Source organism: Dermochelys coriacea, chromosome 10, assembly GCF_009764565.3.
Source record: "Dermochelys coriacea isolate rDerCor1 chromosome 10, rDerCor1.pri.v4, whole genome shotgun sequence".
NCBI classification, from domain to species: Eukaryota; Metazoa; Chordata; order Testudines; family Dermochelyidae; genus Dermochelys; species Dermochelys coriacea.
In genome coordinates, this window is record NC_050077.1 from 7646955 (window position 1) to 7669366 (window position 22412).

Here is a 22412-nt window from a genome sequence, read left to right on the forward strand (position 1 = left end):
TTTGGGGGAAGGGGTCGGGGGGGAGAAGTCAGTGTGACCAGAGAAAATCGGGTACTGCATCTGCCCACACGGGTGGGCTGTCGTAATGAGTGATGCCCCGGGCTCACAGGAAGGGTAGGGTGGAGGGTGAGGCTGCTCTCCCTTTGTCTGGACTGAAGGTGAGTGGGTCGGTCTGTGTGGTAAGCTGGCTGCCTGCCATCGGTGCCTGAGAAACAGCACTAGCTGCTGTGGCATGCATCCCAAAGACAGTCTGTAGGTCAAGCAGAGCCAATGACAATTTCACTTCTGATGGAGGCTCTCCCTGACGCTCCTTCTCCCCATCACTGCAATAAACAAGCCCCTGGCCCCAGGGCTCTCCTCTCAGCCCCGCACAGCCACTGGCACCCACAAGTGAAGCAGCATTCAGAGGAGGCAAGGAAAGGCTAGCCTGGCATGGATTTCAACACAGGGACTGGAATAAAAGACAGCAGGAAACTAACCTAACCTAGGGAGCTGATTTGATCCTGCAGCAGGGAGAGTTGGGGAGGGAGGGAGGAAGGAAGTGGGGGGGAGGGACCACAGCATGCACTAGAGAGACAGAGGGTCACTTCCCAGCCAGAAAGGTTTTATCCCCAAGCCCTGCAGACCCTCCCTTTTGGTGCACAATACCCATGTCATTGTCCTGACTACTACCGGCACAGCCACTGGGGCGAGAGGGGGACAAACCCTCCCCCCGTACTCTGTGATGTCCCCCTCAGCCTGGCTGGAGAATTAATGCACACTCACTCCTGGGCGCCCTCAACTTTTTTATTTGTATGCGGTTGCACCCCTGTGGCTTGCTAAACAAACATACCACAAATGAGAGATTGGATTTTCATTTACACCCGGGATTCATTTCCCCTGCTTCCCCGGAGCTGACCTGTCCGGTCCCCCTCCCTTTTCCCTTCTCTTTCTCAAGCAGGGGTGCGCATGTGACTCCTTCTCGCTCACCATTACTACAGGAAGAGCTGTAATGTTACAGCCTCAGCGTTCAGCCCTGCTACAAATCAGGGTCAGCCAGCAGTGCTGTAAGACAGAGTCTCACCGTACGTGCTTCTGATCTTAATGTCTTCCTGAGCACACTTAATGGGGACAGGGAGGAGAGATCGGTGCAGCAATGGAGAGACTCATTCCAGCTGCTAATCCAGGGGTTGCTGCCCTCCACTCAGTCTCCATCACAACCACTCCAGCTTGGGGCCACACGCGCATTTTCCACATTAGCTGCGTCTTGCCAGAGCCTTCAACTCACATCGCGATCACTACTGCATCACAGCAGAAAGGCTCTGAGCCATGGTCCCCGGGAGGCTGGGTGCACGAGCAGCGGGTTAGCGCGGTAACCTCCCGCCATTGGCGAACTCTGAGTTCTACTCTGGGCTATGTCCTGACCTAGTCTCCCACTTTCACACATGACGCTTTCCCCTACATCCTGCAGAGGGTTAAAGCTGGCGGTGCTGGGGAGGGAGAGAGGGGAAACTTCTGAAGGGCTCTGGGATTATTTTTCAGCTTCAGTGCCTACGGGGTTGGTCTGACTTTACCTTCACATCTGCAAATGTGGTTAAAAGTTTGTTGATCCTATTTTTAGAGCCTTTCACCACATGCAATTTCTCCACAGTGAGACAGGAAATGCTGATGAGGTCGTTCAAAATGTAGCTTATTTCTCCTCTCCAAATGGTCTCTGAACTGGTTCGATCAGTTCATTATTGCAACATTCTCTTGGCCTCCCTCCCATCGCTAGCACCCCTCGTTCCGCCCCCGCCCTTTTTAAATTTTTTTTGTTTTAATTCAAAAACGTGGTGCCGGCGGAGGTGAAAGGACTCTGCCCGGCCCTCCCTGGCAAGGTGTGAGCTCAGCAAGGTACAGTGTAAAGTTTCACACTGGCAGAATCTGTCACACCGACCTGCAGCAGAACTTCCTCCCTTAGCAAACAGGTTGGGTCTTGGCCTCCGTGAATAACAGAGCCAATGTTAGGGAGCCGCGTCGTGGCGCAGACAAAAAATGAGCGCGAGACCACAGTAGGAGCGAAGCTGAGACCACCCAACCCAGTTCAAAGGACTCCAGCCAAGTGTCTAAAGGTGGAGAGATCCTGCCTCCCAGATGCCGTTTAAGGTCTTATCCAATCTGGGAGCTGCAGTCCTACTTAAACACAGCGGTTGCGAGCAGGGCTCTAGCATGGTTTCCCTGACCACTGCAGACAGGAACTTCTTTTTATTGGAGAACCTGTCTAGCCAACCCACACGCCAAATGATCTGCCATGGTTCTAATACTGTTCTCAGGCCAAAACTCCCTGTCTATCGTGGTCAAGGAAACCGTCATGGAACTGTGTTTAACCAAGCATGATGCTGCTCTGAGTGTGCAATGGAAGTAGCGTAACCTACAGAAGAGGTTCTCTGCTTTTTCCATGTTACAAAGGGAAAAGTGGCAGGATTCCCATCCCAGCTAGCCACACAGGAAGGCTAGACCTCCAGGTTGAGAACCCATCTACTGGCTAAAGCAGAGGACTTGGAGTCATAGGTGCCAACTCCGTGGGTGCTCCAGGGCTGGAGAACCCATGGGGAAACATTGGTGGGTGCTCTGCACCCACTGGCATCCAAACTCCCCGCCCCGTGTCACCTCATCTCCACCTCCTACCCTGAGCGTGCCACGTCCCGCTTCTCCTCCCAGTGCTTGCCACTGCGAAACAGCTGTTTTGCGGCATAACAAGCTCTGGGAAGAAGTGGGAACGCGGCGTGCTCAGGAGAGGAGGCGGGGAAGAGACAGGGCCGGGGTGGAGATTTGAGAAAGGGGTTGGAATGGGAGTGGGGCAGGAGGGGCAGGGACGGGGTGGAGTCGGGGCAGGGGGGGTTGAGCACCCACTGGCACCAGCAGAAGTCGGCGCTTATGCTTGGAGTCAGGTGTCTATCAATGATTCCGGCACCGGCTTACAGTATAACATTATGCAAATCACTTAACCTCGCTGTGCCTCAGTTTATCTATCTGTAACATAAAGAGTCTACTAATTTACCTTTGTCTAGCTCTTTGAGATCCTCCAATGCGAGGTGCTAGCTGGGCCAGATCCTGCAAGGCACTCAGGTCCAGGTCCTCACAAGTATTTAGGCTTTTTGGCTTCTATAGAAATCAGTGGGAGCTGGGCACTTTGTGGATCCGGTCCTCAGTGCCTCTTGAAAGGAGCCAAGCATGCCCAGCTTACATGGAATGACTGGGCTCTAGAAGAGCAAAGGCCAAGTTCTGCAGCCTTCCATCGACCCAAGGTCACACTGGCATCAGTGGGCAATTGACTTGATTAAGGATTGCATAATTCGGCCCTGCTTTCATAGTACTACTGTCGTTAATAATAAATGATTTCCAGTAGAAACCGAGAGCCCGCCTGCCGTCCGTACTCCCTTCTGCTGCCTTTCGCAGCCCCATCTCCCCCATGCCTGGCTCTGCACCATTTCGACAGATAGCAAACAAGGCTCATGCTATATGGTACAGTACCTGCTGTTTGAATGTCAACACCTCATTTGTACGTCTTGATTGGCCCTTATCAGCCATGCTGTGCTACACCTGATTGCTGGCTGTCATCAAGGGGTGTCGTGGCAGCCTTCAGATGATAATTTTATTTAATTGGCCCTCTATTCAAAGCAAAAAAAAACCCCAACAAAACAAAAAAAACCCCAACCCTTTGTTTTGAAACATTAAAAGACAGCATGTTAATAATAGTAATACTAATAATACTAATAAAAAGGCTGGTATGTCGGGAACCCATCAGTGCTGCTGGAGGAGGAAATCCTTTTCCGCAGCCTCATTAGGGAATGGTTGGCTAACAGCAATGGCTGTACCCTCCCATGAGTTATGAGATCGTTTGCCCACCTGTGAATTCAATAAATTCCCTCTCCCTCTCGGACCATTACGCAGCCCTCCGTTTATGTCATGCTTGCCTGTGCCTCTTCCCTCGCACGTTCTAGCAAGTCTCTGAGGCTGAAATTTCAATTAAGGAAGAGAAATAATTACCCACCGCTCCATATTTTCCTCTAAAATGGTAGCCAATGCCAGTAAACCAAGTCATCACTTCCTGTTGCATCCTGGCATGTAAGAAGGGGCTGGAACGCGTGACATTTACAGGGAGATTTCCAGTCTACAGGCTCCTTGCCAGCGGTGACCACTTAAAAAATAAAGGAAACAAGAGTGGGGCAGAGCTATCTGGCTGTGGGAGGCACTTGGAAAAAGAAGGATGTTTACTCTCTTTGAAAGAGCAGGAACAGCCTGAGCCAGAGTCCCCGTCTTCCCACCATTCCCACCATTTAAACTTGCCTTCTTCCCTGTTCCTGCTGCCTATGCCATAAGTTACCCCTTTGGTCCCCTTGTCACAATCTCCCCAACTGCAGACTCCCACTGTTCTCATTGTTGTGGACCCTTTGTTCTGTGCCAGAGGCTCTCCGCTCATCTGAATGGCACTGCACATTGAGTTTTCTATAGCCCCATGGCAGAATTACTCAAAGACACAGTCCCCAGGAGGCCGGGAGCATGGGCAATGGGTTAGCACCCTGGCCTTTCCCGTCTGAACACCCTGAGTTCTATGCCTGGGCTAGGTCACAAGTGATAACGAGTTGGCTGTTCTTATCTTAGTCCCTATTTATTCTCATGAGGGAATCTTCACACAATTTCTGCTCATGAAAACGGGAATTGTAGGGGGTTGCTGAAGGTCAAGATTGAGATGCACTGGCAGAGCCCACTGTGGCTTTCAGGACTGGAGGCTCAGGAATGCTGCAGATTAGGATTGAGGCAGAGTGGCAGCGCTTTGTGGGGGATGCGGGGTAAGATTAACAAGGGTTGTCACAGGTCAGGACGGAGGTGCACTGGCCAAGGTGGGAGACGTATGTGAGGGGGAGACTCAGGCCAATTGATTATCTGAAGAACTTTGTATTCACTCACCAATGTTTACAATTACCAATGTGTGTTCCCTGAAACGTGTTATATTGCAGAATGTTTTGCAGGAGCAAGAAACGAGGGACACCAAGAACAGGACAAGGTGGGCCTCGGGGAAGCTCCTCAGATCTTTCCTAATGGGTGCAAACCCCATCAGTCAGGATGACTCATATCCCAGAATTTTTTTTAACATTTCCCCACAGTTGAGACCTTGTAACATACAAATGTACTTGTTGTACTTCAGAAACAGGCTGCACACAGCTTCAGTCTCCCACATAACAAGCATTGTGGTAGGACCGCACAACCATCTACTTAAGTGAAATGGTCCTCTAGGAACGGAGCGGCTAAACATGAGCTCCCTGTATGATCCTTGGATGCGTAAACAGAGACTCTCAACTAGGGACTGGTTATTTTACCTCTGTATTTAGCACTGGGGCAACCACTGCTGGAATACTGTGTCCAGTTCTGACATGCACCATTCAAGAAGGATGTTGAAAAACTGGAGAGGGTTCAGAGAAGCGCCACAAGAATGATTAGAGGATTAGAAAACCTACCTTATAGTGGTAGACCTAAGGAGCTCAATCTATAGCTTAATGAAGAGAAGGTTTGTGGACGACCTGATCACAGTCTTTGGTTAAACATTCACAAAAAAATGGTTACTAACCTTTCCATAACTGTTGTTCTTCGGGATGTGTCGCACATGTCCATTCCAGTGTAGGTGTGTGCACCCCAAGCACAGTTGCCAGGATTTTTCCCCCTAGTGGCATCCATAGTGTCAGCTCCAGCATCCTCTGACGCTGCGCACTCATAGCGCCAATATAAAGGGCCCTGCCAACCCTGCTCCCCTTCAGTTTCTTCTTGCCAACTGCCTCTGAAAAGAGGAGACGGAGGGTGGGTTTTGAAATGGACATGTCGTGTGCAACACATCTCGAAGAACAACAGTTACGGAAAGGCTAGCAACTGGTTTTCTTCTTCGAGTGCTTGCACATGTCCAGTCCAATGGAGGTGACTCACAAGCAGTGGTCCAGGAAGTGGGTTCAGAGTTCAAGGACATGCTGACAGCAAGGCTGTGCAGCCGAAACCGGCCTTGTCTCCACCCTGCTGTGTAATGGCATAGCGAGTTGCGGATGGGCGAATTGACGACCAGGTTGCTGCTCTGCAGATGTCCTGAATCGGGACTTGTGCTAGGAAAGTGGCAGAGGAGGAAGCTTGAGACCTTGCGGAGTGAGCCGTTAGATTAGCTGGGGTGCTCGCAAGTTTGTAACATGCCAGGATACAAGAAGTAAGCCATGATGAGAGTCTTTGTGTCGAGCTAGGGAGACCTTTCATTCTTTCCACTATTGCTAGGAAGAGCTGAGTGGATCTGCAGGAAGGTCTGGTTCTTTATCAGTAGAAAGCCAGGGCCTGCCTAACATCCAACGAATGGAGGCGCTGCTCCTCCCTAGTTGCATGTGGTTTAGGGTAGAATACTGGCAGTGAGATTTCTTGGCTGCAGTGGAATTGCGAGACCACCTTTGGGAGGAATGACGGGTGAGGTCATAACTGGACTTTGCCCTTTAAGAATACCATATGTGGGGGCTGGCCGAAGTGAAGGCTACCAGGAAGGTCACTTTCCAGGAAAGGCGTAACAGTGAACACGTTGCTAGTGGCTCGACCAGGGACCCCGTACGCTTTGCCAGGACAAGGTTCAGGTGGGGGAATGGGATCTCTAACTTGCTGGTACACTCTCTTCAGTCCTTTGAGAAAAAAACACTAGGAGAAAGGTTTCAGAGTAGTAGCCGTGTTAAGTCTGGATTCGCAAAAAGAAAAGGAGGACTTGTGGCACCTTAGAGACTAACAAATTTATTTGAGCATAAACTTTCGTGAACTACAGCTCATGTCATCGGATGCATTCAGTGGAGAAAGATTGCCTGAGCAATGAGGGATTCCAGCAACCGTCACAGGAAGTAAGAAGGAACTGAACGGGAGCGGCCCTTTATACTAGCTCTATGAGCGTGCGGCCCCAGAGGGCGCTATAGGTGATCCAACGGATACCATTAGGGGAAAAAAATCCTGCAACTGTGCTCGGGATGCGCACAGACCTACGTTGGAATAGACATGTGCAAGCACTCGAAGAAGAACAAAGAGTAACTATTAACTGAATGCTGTCGGACTGGAGGGAGGTCTCAAGTGGGGTTCCACAGGGATCTGTTCTGGGTCCGGTGTCAAATAACATCTTTATTGATGACCTGGATATAGGAAGAGAGAGTATCCTGATCAAATCTGCAGATGACACAAAGCTGGGGGGTGGGTGGCAGGGAGGCGTTACCAACACTTTGGAGGATAGAGATAAAATTCAGGGGGATTTTGATAAATTGAAGAACTGGGATATAAACAACAAAATGAAATTCAACAAAGACAAATGGAAGGAGCTACACTTAGGGAAGAAAAACCAAAGGCACAAATACAGAATGGGGGAAAACTGGCTTGGCAGCAGCACTCCTGAAAAGGATCTGGGAGCTGTAGTGGATCACAACCTTAACATGAGTCAGCAATGTGATGCTGTTGGAAAAAAAAAAAATAAAAAAAAAAGCAAATACAATTTTGGGTTGCATTAACAGAGGCATGGCATACAAGTCATGGGAGGCGATAGTACCACTCTACTCGGCATCGGTTAGGCCTCAGCTGGAGGACTCTGTCCAATTTTGGTCACCAATGTATAAAAAAGATATAGAAAAACTGGAAAGGATCCAGAGGCGAGCAACAAAGATGATGGAAGGAATGGAATGCAAGCCATACAAGCAAAAGCTGAAGGAACTGGGTATGTTTAGTTTGGAAAAGAGGAGATTAACAGGGGGAGACATGATAGCAGTCTTCCAATACTTGAAAGGCTGCCATAACAAAGATGGAGAAAAGTTGTTCTCTCTTGCCACAGAAGGCAGGGCAAGAGGCAATGGGTTCAAACTACAGCATGGCAGATTTAGATGAAGGCTCAGGAAAAACGTCCTAACTAAGAACAGTAGGACAATGGAACAGACTGCCTAGGGAGTGGATGCTCCTTTACTGCAGGCTTTCAAAAAGAGGCTGAAGCCATCTGTCTTTGATGGTTTAGACACAACAAATCCTGCATCCTGGCAGGGGATTAGACTAGATGACTTTTGGGTCCCTTCTAACCCTATGATTCCAAGTATCTACCTGAGGAACAAATATTTGCTAATGGGCTCTTCTATCTAGCAGAGAAAGGGAGCTGGAAGATGAAGCTAGACCAATTCAGACTGGAAAAAAAGTGTCAAGTTTTCACAGTGAGAGTAATTAACTATTGGAACAATTTACCAAGGGTCATGGTAGCTTCTCCATCACTGGCAACTCTTAAATCAAGATGGGATCTGCTCTAAGAATTATTTTGGGGAAGTTTTATAGCCTGCATTATGCAGCAGGTCAGACTGGATGGTCTCTTCTGGCTTTGGAATCTATGAATCTATAACAAAACCCCCCAAAACTCTCCCCTATGGAAAACTATTGCCATGGTGGAGGAATACTGGAAACAGCAGTAATTTGCCCCATCACACATTCTTTTTTTCTCTTCTAAACTACTACATGTCCCTACACGAAAAGACCTACCGCCACCAAAGAAAAAACTACACACACATAGGTAACCTAAGCTGTACAATGTGCATACAGAAGAGGACTAGAAAGAAGCCCCGTATGACTATCTTTATTTTTAATCACACAGAGTCACACGGAACCGTTGTTCCAGCAACACTGGCCCTGATTCTCATCACACTGACATCAAAACTGCAATGGCACATGACCCAGCACTGAAAAAGCAATTAACACAAACTGGCGTAGCCCACATACTATGATGATGCTCTGGACACATGACAGACAGATCGATATAGATATGTTAGTGCCTGGCAACGTCACTGAAATCTGCCTGTGACATCCTGTACTACAGTAGCTGTTACCTGAGTGAATAATAATCACGCTTTGCACTTCTACATCTGAGGATCTCAACATGATTTGCAAATATTCATGTTGCCACACTATCATCTCAGTATCGCCAACCCCAAGCCTTCAAACACCATGAGTCAGGCCCAAAGCCAAAGGACAAGATTGGCTCAAAAATCATGAGATGTTATTAAAATATAATACATGTTTTGTTCTTTTTATTTGTCTTCTGTTTTTTTCAGCTCTTGGGGTTTTCCACCTTTTTCCTGCAACCTTAAAGGCTAGAAAATATTGTTCAAATGAAAGCTGAGATGCTAATGTAATCACCCAACTCCAAAAGCTGGGGATTTAATAAAAATATTGTGAGATATCATAAGATAGCAATAAAATCATGACAGTTGGCAACACTTTTAAGGACTATGATGCAGATTATCCCCATTTTACAGCCAGGAAAACTGAAGCACAGAACGGTTAAGTAATTTGCCCAAGACCACCCAAAACATTTCTGCGGGAAAGTCAGGGATAGTACGTAGGACTCCTGGCTGCTCTAAACCACATCATCATTCTTCTTCCCTGGGAAGAGAGAGCAAGGAGAGACCACAAGTCTCTAAGGAATTCCTGCAATGTTAGACCCCAGCATGTGACTTCATGGCTCACAGTCGCTGGAGTTATTTTGCAACCAATTCCGTGTGCATTATGTGTACAGCATATGCATTCAAAATTATAATACAGTGGCTTTTAAAACCCCCATCTAAATGCAAATCTAATTAAGTTTTCCCCTGTCAGTTTGGCCAGCCAAACTGCAGAAACTAGTTTAACCGAAACACTGTTTGACTGAGTTTAAATACGGTTCCTTAACACCAGTTAAACCGTGTAGGAGACCTAAATTACACAGCAGCCGCAGTGTACAGCCATTCATGTCCCTACAAATAGATACGTTCCTTTCCTTACCACTGCAGCTAAGTGCAGCACAGTCTTTACGCTCCCCCCTTCAAATGATAATTTATGACCCCTGACCCACTTACCCCTTCTAAATCAACCTGATCAATAGAGAAATCAGACAATCCTTTTAAGAAACGAGCCCATCTGATCCTTCCAGCTAATGATCTCTGCTCTTCTTACAGCTGTTTGCAGATATGTGGCATAGGCTTCTGAGGAGGGGAAAAAGGAAAAGGTTCTGAAAGGCATGGGGCCAAATGCGCCTCTCATTTACACCCAGAGTAAACTGGAAATGACGGCACTGAAATCAATTGAATCATTTCTGATTTACATGGGTGTAACTGAGAGGAGAAACTAGCCGGTTCCTTCATGAAAATGAGCACATAAGCTCCTCTCCCTGATCTATGAGGTGCTGTTCTGAACACTCCTGCAAACCTTATCTCAAATGCCAACTGCTGAGCTGCAGATTGCCTGAAAACACTTGCTCCTAAAATGTGCCCCTAATCAATCTCTCAGTCCCTCCTGCAAACAGTTGTGAACTTTCCCTTCCAGGACCCACAAATGTCTCTTATCTTGGGCTCATTCATCCCTGCTCTTCCTGCAAACTGAAATCTCTCCTGATGGCTTTGCATCATGTCCCCTTGCAAAGAAAACCCAGCAAAACAAAAACAAACCAACATCACCAGAATCCCGTCACCAGCTGGGCTTCAGCTGCTTGCTCTTGGTGTCTACAGCTGCACCTTAAAGACCTCCCAGAGGGCCTGGCACTATGACTTTCTGCTTTGGATTTTATACAGGGAGATCTAACAGGAGAGCATCTTTTTCAGAGTAAGACCATTGGTATGCTATGTCCTCACAGCCCAAATGACAGTGCCTGCAAACCCTGTTCCCTCCTGGGACCCTTTTATATCTCTTTGTCTCTTTACCAAAAGGTTACAAGAACATCTACATTCTGCCCACATATTAACTAAGGCAGTTTGTTAAAGGGGGAAAAAACGTACAGTGCAATACATCCACTTCAGAACATTAAAAAAAAAAAGGAAATTTATACAACAGAGCCTCCGTATGTCTTCACTGTCCACCCTGATGTTTATATTTAAGGAGTAGAGTTAAGCAGCTAATATGGAAGCCTTTACATCTTCACAGTAAATCAGCTCCTGAAACGACTGCACTGAGTATGGCCCCTACTTCTTTACATGCATGGGGTTTTTTTACATTTATTGCACCGCTAGAAAACCAGCCAGAGGAATTCCCCTCCATTTCTCTGCCTGAGGTGGTCAGGTAGGGATTTCGCTTATAATGCAGGCAATATATGCAAACACAGGAGAGCCCAGTTAATCTGTGAACTTCCTATAATTCATCTCTCAAATGCTGGAAATGGAGCTCGAACCTGGTGGGTGCTGGGTACTCATTCAACATTTGATTCAGCACCACTGAAGTCAGTGGGGGTTTGCCATGCACTTAAATGGGAACTTGTCCCTATCTTCCCCCCCACCCCAAGAATCACTCCTGCAAGGTGCTAAAGGCTCTCAATCCTTACTGAAATCAGCTGGAGTTGAGGGAGTGATGCAGCATTCAGTATCTCTCAGGATTGAGCGCAGAATGTACATTCAGAGCCCAAGCCACTACTGACTTGACCTAAATCCCGCCCCTAGTTTCAATGGGATATGCAGCTCTTCACTTCCTGTTTTGTTTAGCAGTGTTGTTATGAGCTTTTAAACAATGTCTGTTTCCACTGAAGAAGCAGATGCATTTAAGCAGAGGGGTAACTGTCTCTTGCACGTGAAAAGTTTCTGAAGTGGGTGGTCTTTTGGTGTGAAAGGCGCTGTATAAAAGTTACAGCAGCATTCAGCCAAAGGAAACAGGTACGTTCACAAAATCCTACAGGGTATCACTTTGCTGTACTATATCCTGCATGCCCAAGGAGCAAAGATAAAGGGAGGGAGGATGTTTCTACAGTATTATTACAGGGCTAGCTTAATTTTCATATGGAACATCAATAAAACCGCTGAAATGCCTCACTTTGGCCTCTATTGTGATTAATCTATGATTCCTTAGTTCTCTGCTTTGCTTCTTAGATTGTAACCTCTTTGGGTCAGGGCACTTTGTATGTGTTTGTACAGTAGCTGGCACAATGCGGCCCCCATCCTCACTGGGGCCTCACATCACTGATGCAATATAACAACAATAACAAACGGCACCAATGCACAGATGAGGTATCTACAACGACTCATATCGAACTGCAGCGATTATACCCTTTCTCTGGCTTTAGAAGAGAGATGACTCCATCGGGCCATGTTATTAACATCTGCATGGGAAAAAAAATTTCGAGTAGGTGCCCGATTGATTTCAAGTAGATCTATCTCTACACTCCTACTGAAGCCTCCTGACTTAACTCTAATTTACACCCCGACCTCCAAAATCCAGCATCATCGTATCTGAGCTGGACCAGACTGGGTCCCTTCATGGGCATCAGTTCTGCAAGGCCTTCGTTTCTCTTTTCCTTCTCTTTCAGTGATTGCTTTATTTCTCCCTACTTTCTTTCATCTGCTCTTGGGCTTCTCCCTTTGCCTGTATCTTCGCTTATCTCTTGTCCCATTTTCTCTTCATCTCCTTGCTTGGTTTCACATTCCCCCCCCCCCCCCGGCATTAGTCCTTGCTCAGAAGCCAGACAACAGATAGAGAGGGTGCTAACGCCAAACAGTCTTAAAATCTGACACAACATAATACAGGGCAGGACTATTCTGTGGATATCAAAATAGTCACAGTGAATTACAAGGTATTAGAGGACTCTACTGTTGTGTATCTCATCTAGCAATAGTCATGGTGAAGGACATGGTATTATAGGACTATACTTTTCTCAGGCGCATACAGCAACAGTCCTGGTGACGGGCCATAGTATTACAGACTATACTGTTCTAGAGATCATCTAGCAATAGTCATGGTGAAGGACATGGTTTTATAGGACTATGCAGTTCTGTAGCTTATATCGTAACAGCCATGGTGAAAGTCACGCTCTTTGGCGAATACAGTTTCCTGTGGCCCATATTTCAACAGTCATGGGGAGGGATACAGTATTACAGGATTAAATCATGACCCTCCCCCCATCTCAGCAATATGCCAGGTGTTAGAATTTTAGCAATGCATTAATTTTAGCAGTCAATAGGCAGAACCATTTTTAGACTATTGTTCTTGTCTTCTGAATGTAGTGTTAAATTTTCATTTGTATGAATGCCTTGTCTACACGGGGACCTGGACTGGAATAGCTCTTTCAGATCAGCTCCCCATTCTGGACAGAAGTGACTTTTATTCTGGAATAGAGTCCACATACAGCCCTACAGGGAGCTATTCCGGAATAGCTTATTCCGCCATAGGGATTCTGGCCAATTTCCCTTTGTAGATAAGGCCTAAGGGCACTGCCCTGCCAGTGTAATTTACACTCACTTTAAGGCCCCTTTATAGTAACAGAATGATGGAAAGGGGCTGTTGTTTAAAATACATGACAATTGGGTGCACAATATTTAAACTTTTCCCAATATCCAATAGCTTGGACTACACAAACATAGGTAGTGAGAGCAACAGCAAGTTTTAGCCATTACCATAAATGCAGCAAAAAAAAGGTATCCCCTGGTGAGACATCAAGCAAGACTAACAATGGAGATGCAATTAAAGGGAAGGAAACAAAGTCTGACTGTAAGAAAGTAAAAAATAACCCCCAAAACTCAAGGGCTTTTATTGAAGATGATATTCCAAATTAAAATGAAACCAGCCCTATTTCAGCTCAGGTTTTATGTGAGCGTAAAACCTGGGGCTAACCAGAGTTTAGCCTCTTTGCACCAGGACTGAATTTGAACCACATTTATAAGGCATGCCCCACACTCCTGAAAAAAACAAAGCTCCCATTGAACTCAATGGGAGTTCTTTCTGCATCAGGACTGCAGGGTTAGGTCCGGGTCCCTTAATGTCACACACACACACACACACACACTTTTGCTTTGCCCTGCCACTCGGGTATAATGCAGCCACCACAAATGGATCTGAATAACTCTTGTTTCAAATAAGGCAGTGCTTCAGCATATTCCCTACATACCAAACCCTACACAGTAAACCAAATTAATCTCCAATGAATCTCCACTGACTTCAACAGAAGGATTTGGCTCATTCTTTAAATATAACTATGTATAATCTTTTTATATATAACCAAATGCAACTAAAGGATAGATATATAAACATCTATCTTTTGGTAGTATTTTAATATGGCACTACCCGTTTTTTATTTCTTTTATGCTTGTGATTAGATTAAGTAGATAGATAATCTATCTGTTTTCTATATCCATCCATCTAGGTATATGATAAGAATTTGTACACTCCCGAACTTCTTGTAGGCAAGTGGGATATAAGCAAAATGTCTCAATCAAGACATAATCATTTTAATTAGCGGGTGGATCATTTTCTGGGCTGATCTCCTTGGGGACAACAAAAAGGAAAGAATCTCCTTTAAGATTTCCATTTGCTTTGCTGCTCTGGTCCTCCCCTTTCCACTAGGGTATCTTCCATCTCAAACGCTGCATAAAAGGAAAAACTCCTTGATATTTTGCCTTGACTTTTGCTAAGACTGGGGCACATCAGAGGGACTTGAGGTTTTGGTTTTTTTTAAAACGTTCAAGATCATCTTTTCCATAGGGCAGGGGGGTGTAGAGAGCAGAAAGGAGAAACATTTTTTCCCCAGCTGTGATGCAAAGGCAGTTGACACCTTCCTTGCAGCCTGGCTGTTCCCCAAGGGCAGGTAGTTGAAAGGTTCACCTACATCAAGTCATAAGTAATGCAGCAGGAAGCTCAAGCATATAGCAGGCAGGGAGCACACATAGCTAGGGTCCAGCATCATCACATCCTTTGCAATTGCTGCTTATCCTGCATTCCACAGGTCCTGAGTATAAGACAACATCTCTCTCTCTCTCTCTCTCTCTCTCTCTCTCTAAGTGAAAGTGTGATGTGGGAACTTCACAGGCACTGACTGACTATAATTACTGCCTGCCTGCTGCAAAGGCTCTCTCTTCCCTTCCCACTCTTCTCACTTGTTTTCTTCTGTGCAGCAGAGTGCAAGCCGTCAGAGAGTACTGCTGCTGTAAAAGGCTGGGACTGACAGAACGTCAAGATTCCACTGCCCGTGGCTTTTAGTGATCGCTTTCATGGGGGGGGGGAGGGGGGAGAGCAGTATGTGTCCTGGTCCAGTGACAGAAGCGTGGCTACCTCCAACACCCCTCTCCCTGTTTCAACCAAGGAGGTGCACTTAAACCACAAGAAGCTTTCTCCTCTCGGTCTCAGCCTGCTTGTGCTTTTCTGACGCTCTCAAGATGCTAGGGGAGGCGAGCAAGTGGAAAGTAGCAAAAGGGGAAATGATTCTTCTTGTCCGAACAGTCTGCCCTTCTGTGGGATTTTCCTCAAAAGTTCTCAGAGGGTTTGACAAACATGTATTGCCTACTTCAGGCCTAATTAGGTGCTACAATGCCCATTTGACAGATGGGGAAACTGAGATACAGAGTGACCAAACGTGTCGCTCAAGATCACCCAGAGAGTCAGTGGACAGGCCAGGAACAGAAGGCATGAGTTCAGATGCCTCTTCTCCCTGCGTTAACCACAAGAGACACTGGGGCCAAACTCTGGACTCATTAAAGTCAACAGGAGTTTAGCCATTGACTCAAATTTGGCCTTAATCAGAAGACAATCAAAAGCTGAAGAGCTATTGAAGGACAAGTTCTCGTAGCTCACATGCCTACACAATCCCCCCAGGCGATGTCAGGTAGGTGCTCAACTAGAGGTTGTCCTATACTGGAGATCTATAGGGATGATATAAAAGTGGAGTTCCTGCTTACGTGTCAAAGGCCAATCAAATGCTCTGCTAGCCTCTTCCCCTCCAGGACAGAACCTGCACCTTCCCTCTTTATCTTACATTCTAACAGTGAGAGGTTACAGCAGAAGATTAGGAGCCAGGACTCCTGGGTTCTTCTTGTGGCTCTGTCACTGGTTCAGTATGTGACCTTGGGCACGTTTTTAACCCCTCTGAGCCTCAGCATACCCCCATCTATATAATGAGTAGTTCACGAAAGCTTATGCTCAAATAAATTTGTTAGTCTCTAAGGTGCCACAATTACTCCTTTTATTTTTGCAAATACAGACTAACATGGCTGCTACTCTGAAACTCTAATAGGGAGGCTGAGAGACTCAGGGAACGTCTACACATATAGCGCTGCAGTACATCTGGTGGAGATGCTCTTGGCTTATGGGAGACAGCTCTCCTGTCGGCATCATAAAAGCCCCTCTGCGAGAGGCGGTAACTATGTTGGTGGGGGAAGTGCTGTCCACACTGGCATTTATATCAGTGTAACTTGTCTCTCTCAGGGGGGTGGTTTATTCAAACCCCTGAGCAACATAAGTTAAGCCGACATTAGCTGCAGTGTAGACATAGCTTTAGTCTTTGCCAAATGCTTTGAGATTGTCACATGACAGGCACTAAGTTGTATTATTTTGTACAGCAGTGACTGAAATTAAACCCAACTCCAAACTGTGACACCCTGTAATGGAAGAACAGGAACCAATGATATAGAATCTGCAGCTTCTGATGCATCACTGTCAATGTCAATATGCAATTCTTTAAGTGAGCTGAAGTCTAGGTTAACTGCTTTCCCTTCATTCTAAACCTACTTATCAATGGTATTTCTAAGGCAGCATTTAAGGATCAACCTTTCCCCTTCTCCCTGTATTATGTAAGTTGCAGCCTTGCAAATTGCAAATACCACAGAGCAAGAGCCGACTGCTCTGCTGATTTTTAAATCTACATCTTAATTGTAGCTGCAAAAGGTTTCTAGCGGTGGGAGAGGAACAAAAGCGGAGTGAGCCAGTGGGGCTTAACAATTGGCACACCTAGGAGCCTTATCAGGCAAGCCCCTCTGCCACACAAAACCCGACCAGCCTAGTAATTGCGTTCTGCATTGCTGTTGAAGAGATGCCAGTTCAGCTCCCAGACCTGTCCCCGTTTTTACCCAGAGTGGCAAAGGGGATGCAAATGCTATGGAGACTCAGTAGCAATCTCTGGCTGATTAAGGAGCAGCATTACTAGGCATCTTAGGGGATCCCATTGTACACTCCTCGTTGGCCAAGTTGGCTGCCAAGCAGTGCCTGGGTGAGGGACACCAGGAGCATGGGGGGAAAGGACAGAATCACACTGGCGTGACAGGGATACTCTTAGAAGACCCCTTAAATTAATCCAAACAAATGTATGACCACTCAGCAAAAGAGAGCCTGCATGTGCTCACAGCAGGGGCAGGAGTGGTGTCTATGGTTCTTCAAGGGGCCCTCCAATCCCCTACAGACAACTCCCCCAAAAAGGGGCAGATATTATTATATGGGAGGAAGAGATCACAGTGAGAAAGGAAACAGTGAACTGACTCCTACATTATGGGCTAGCTCCTCCCTCTCCTCCCCCCCCGCCCCCGCTCCGGCTGTGACTGAGCTCTGCTCAGTGCAGAACCTGAGAAGGGGGCAAAGGTGGCTGTACCGCAACTTTTTCCTCCCCCTTCCAATCCTGGGGCTGGCCCAGGGCCACTTTGGATGTTGACACAACTTTAGAGCAGTCTCAGAGCTGCTACAGTTGCTTGCAGCTGTAACAGCCCCCGGGACAGCAGCACAACTCCAGCCTCACTCCCATTCCCCAGTCGCACCCCTGATATGCCTCCCATGCAGGCAGTTGGCCATGCCAGATCAAAGCCACTGGTGAATTCCTGAATGCAAGGGGAATCCTCAGCTGTCTTAGGAGAACTTTAAGTCTGCTTTGCACTGCTCCACTGGGGAAAAGCAGACTTGGTGAGGCTGCGGATCCGACCCTATGTGCCCAACAGAAGCTTTGCTCCTACTTGGGTCCCAGCTCCTACAGTCACCTCTACTGCTGTGCCTCAGGAAGGGTGTGTGCATATAGCAGGGGTATGTGTAAATTTCCCTCTCGAGTCACATCACAGTTACCCTGACCTCAATGACAATACTCTGTATTTACACCACTATAACTGAGATCAGAACCTGGCCCTAAGTGTCCCACGCAGCCCAAAGGATACTCAGACGGGGGGGGGGGGGAGAGAGAGAGAGACTATTTTTAACCCTTTGAATCCCAGAGGTATTTTACCAGGGGGGGTCTCTTAGCTGAACGTGGTGCATCAATCAGAAAACGTCAAACCTACCCAGACTGAAGATCGCCTGCATACTGGGCCACTTACACTGCGGAGATGCCCTGGCTGTGTACAGGGGCACCTTGCCTGCCAGGGGCCAAAGTGGGAGGTTTAAAAACAGTGCATCTCTCTCACACACCAAAAAACCCCAAACCCAGACTGAGGCAGGAACAACAGAAGCAGTGATCAGTAAAGACTATCCCAAGAGGCTGTAAGTTCTTCAATTAGAGCTCTCATTATAGGCCTAGAAACTCCCCTCTCTTCTGTACAGCAAACACACTTTTTTTTTTCCCTTTAAAGAAAAAAAAGGGGGGAGGGGAAAGAGGAGGAACGCTGCATCTTTAACGCAACAGACAGGTCTGCTGAGATTCACTTTGGCTCTTATTTTGACTTTCATCTAAAAGAGCTGCCCTGGGAATCCATTAAGTCCAATTTAAATCGACTCTCCGCCCCCCTACTTTCTCCCCACCCTGCTCCCGCCCCCCCCCCGACTCTGCTCCCCTTGGAAACAAACAAACAAAACAAGCAAGGGGGGCCAGGCAGAGCCTTGCAGGAATGTTTTTTTTATTTTGAAAGACGTGCTCCAAGGAGGTCACCCCTCCCAAGGCACTTAACAGATCTTTATTGCTGCACAAAAATAAAATCCAGGAGAACAGTGGCCACACTTGGATAAGGTCTCAGTATTAGTATCTCAACCACCACCTTTCTCTGGCTGATAAGGTTTCAAAGACAATGGGCTCATGCTATACTTTTGCTTCCTAATTTTCACATATGTTTTTATCCCTCTTCTGGATTTTTTTTTTATTTTTTTTTTAATTACTGTGAGCTGGCTTTGTTACAATATCAGCCGGTAAAGTTTGAATGGATATGATTTCATGTACCACTTCAGTTTGGTTTTCCTCTGCTAGTTCGACAGTTGCAAAAATCATTCTTTGCATTCCAAAAATCAAATTCCATTCCACGCACACGCAAGCCCTTGTGAGCTGCTCAGTAATGATAGAGAATGGACAGCCCCCCTCGGCTGTCATGTACTACCCGATCATTCAAGCGCTGCTTCTGTCGTATAAGCACTTTTCCAACCCCCCGCGCCATACACACACATTCTGCATTGCATCCTATTCATGTGTTTTCAATCATTGCCATTTCTTTATTTAAAACAAAAGCTCGCTCGCTCCGTCTCTCCCTCACACTCATTCTGAAAAGTGAAATCTCTATAAGGGGGCTGTGAGTTGGTTGTTTGGGTTGTTTTTTTAATGACAATGGACGGTTTTTGTATAAATTTACCATGGGAAAGGAGGAGCAGGAGAGCATGTGAAAGTCTCACGGAGGGGGTTTCCGAACACCCAGCCAGATGTGCAAATCCTGAGATTACTCACATCTCGGCTAGAACAATTTTTTCTGGCAGGCGCGCCTGATACACACCAAATCAACGAAAGACAACAAATCAAATCAGGGTTTGCACACAAAGACAACAGCAATGATTGTGGGACACTGGGGCTCATCAGTGTTGGAACTTTTTAAAGTAGAAAAACATGCACATGAATAACTCCAACACTAAAAAAACCCTCCTTGACAGACCTCGTTCCCTATTCATCTACAAACCCCAGCTTTTATTATTATTTCAACTTCCAAAAAGTGGGGGTTGAGACTAGCGAAATGAAGAAATCTCTGTCGTACACACACACACACACAAATAGTCGTATCTTTGTTCAGACGCCCGTTACCAATAAAGTCACTAGAAATTTGCAACAAATTCAACCCCCTTTTTTAATTATAGAAAAAAACAAACAAACCCCAAACACTGCAAGCAGGACACAGACAAACTCTGCAATGCCAGAAACGTACGGTGTAGTCTCAATTGGAAAGGGCAGCAAGTTGCACGGGAGAAAAATAAATCAGGAAAAAGCGCTGCAAATTCCCAAAGAACGTTCTGCAGACCCTCCAGTAATGAAAGACACAAAGATATAGCTTGTAACAATACCTGCAATGTTCCTTGTGCTCCTCTCTCTCTCTTTCACTCTCTCGTGCTGTCTCTCTCCCTCTCCTCCTCCTCTTCCAGAACACAGTAGCCAGATTAGATCCTTGGGAAAAAAAAGTGAGAAATAGCACAATTCTGTTTTTTTTTTTTTTTTTTTTGCTTTCCTTCTCAGCAACCCTTGTAAGCTCCTTCAGTAGCCATTATTCATGGGCCACTAGGGGATATAAGGTAATTAGAAACGGCCCTATAGCATCCATCCTGAAAATTTAATGCCAGTGGTAGGAGTGGTTGGGGGGTTTGGCTGCAGGCTGCTACACCAGACAGGAGGGTGCTTTGGTGGAGCTAGGGAAGAGGTGAGGGTTGGGGGTGGGGGGGAAGGAAACGAAGGGAGGGTGGTTTGTCCGATCTCTCGATAGAGACGTCAGGTCGTTGGGCAGGATGGCCAGAGATGCAGAGGGACTAGTGACAGTGTGCATCTTTTTATTATTATTAATTATTATTATTATTATTACTGAGTGGGTAGCAGGCTTGCCTTGCCTTGCCTGTGTGATCTATGCTAGGTTTGTGTGTGTGTGTGTGCCCGCGTGTTTGTGCCAGGAATAGCAATCAGCAGCAGAAGCAACACACAGAGCACAAAAATGCCATCATGCAGGGTCAACAGAAAGCTGCAGACATTATTTTTTTTTTTTGGCTTAATCCTCTAGAGGGGGGAGAGAGAAAAGGAGGAAGGAGGTTGCTGGGTCCTTTATAGTTTTTCATTTTTCTTTCCTCCGTCTTAAGTGGTCACATTAACAACAAAAAAAAAAACAAAAAACAAAAACACCCACCCACCAAACATCCCAGTTCTGAACTAAGCCTGCATCAGAGAGATACAGAACAGTCTTGGGGTCTGAGGCTGTGTTTCATTTTTGAATGCAGTGATCAGATAGGTGGACGCAGAAGGTAGCTGGGAAAAGAAAGAGCGAGGCAGAGAGGGGGGCGGAGAAATGAGAACAAATCACACCTGCAGCTTTCTCTGTTCTGCGTAGCCAGCTGCAGCCAAGGCAGTGACTGACAGGAAAAATACAGAAGCTCGGACTCCAAGCTTTGTGCATCTGTTGGGATTTAGGTGGACGGCGGCTGGCAAATTAGATCTGACGGCAGCTAATCTCCTTGCATGGTTGTTTTAGGTTTTGTGTTTGGAACGAGGGAAGGGGAACATTAACAAAGAGCAATCCTTCCCCATGCACCTCTTCTACATGAAAAATCATGAGAAAAACAAGGACGTTAGGCACTGCCAGGTTAAAGGAAATCAAAGAGCCCTATTCCTCGCCTAGAGTAAGCTCAGCGGCCCTATGAAAAGTTTCAAAACCAGAGGAATCACCAAAAAGGAAAGGAGTACTTGTGGCACCTTAGAGACTAACAAATTTATTAGAGCATAAGCTTTCGTGAGCTACAGTTCACTTCATCGGATGCATTTGGAATCACCATGACACTGCAGATCACTGGTCCATAAAGCCAGGTGTCCTGCTTCCAAGTGTCCCACACTCAATGCCCCCGGAGGAAGTTGTAAAACCCTCTTAATACAGTTCTTTGGGTAATACTCACCTATGGGGAGAGTGGGAACTTCTGCCTGACCCCAGCTGGTGATCAGCCTATGCCCTGAAGTATGAGGATTGATATCCCCTTCTGCAAAAGCTACTCTTATTTTTTTAACCTTACTAAGTTATTCACCTCAATGATCTCCCATGGCAGCAAGTTTCCTGGGTTAATCGTACATTATGAAAAAAAGTATTCACTGGGATCCATTTCCAGTCTGTTGGCTTTTAATTTCACATGGAACCCCCTGTTGTTGAATTATAGGGTAGAGTACATAGGAGCCTTCTTTTCACTATTAATTTTTATATATATTCAGAGGTCAAGCAATAAATAAAGATCAAGCCTCATAAGAAGACCAAGGTTTGACTATTAGTCTTCCATGAAGTCCATCGTCATTCAAAATATCTCCTCCTTCACCCAATTTGGAACTGTTCTTCTCCCAGCTGCCCTCTCCTCCTCCAAGCTCTCTCCTAGCTCCAGACCCAGTTTGGCTGGTGTATTCCCTAACATAATATACTATAACAAATCTGTGGTCACTTAGGACTTCACAAGTGTCACATTGTTGTACACCCCAGCCAGTCAGAACTTCAAGGCAGTGGGGCTAGCACTCAGATCCTCTTAATCGAAAAACACAGATCCCTTCCTACCACTGGACCTGAAAGAGAATCTCCTTTAGCACTTAGCAGCAGAGGGGCTAGGACCCATAGCTGAACAGTTTTGATTCCATTTGATTCATTTCTTATCATTTCTCTTTAAGTCATAGGCTCTTTTCTGCACATTTCCTCTTCAACGCTGGTTTACACCTAACCTCACAAAGTTTACGTTCTGTTCTGTTATCATTACTCAGTCTG

The 22412-nt window shown here is 46.3% G+C and overlaps 1 protein-coding gene across 2 annotated transcripts in view; it reads right to left on the minus strand.

Moving 5' to 3' along the window:
• RAI1 (retinoic acid induced 1) overlaps positions 1-22412 on the minus strand; it is a 135765-nt gene that overhangs the window by 66693 nt on the left and 46660 nt on the right. For both annotated transcript variants that reach the window (XR_006274532.1, XM_038420251.2), the window contains exon 2: positions 19987-20086. The gene's annotated coding sequence lies outside the window, so the exon portion shown is untranslated. The remainder of the gene's footprint in view (positions 1-19986; positions 20087-22412) is intronic.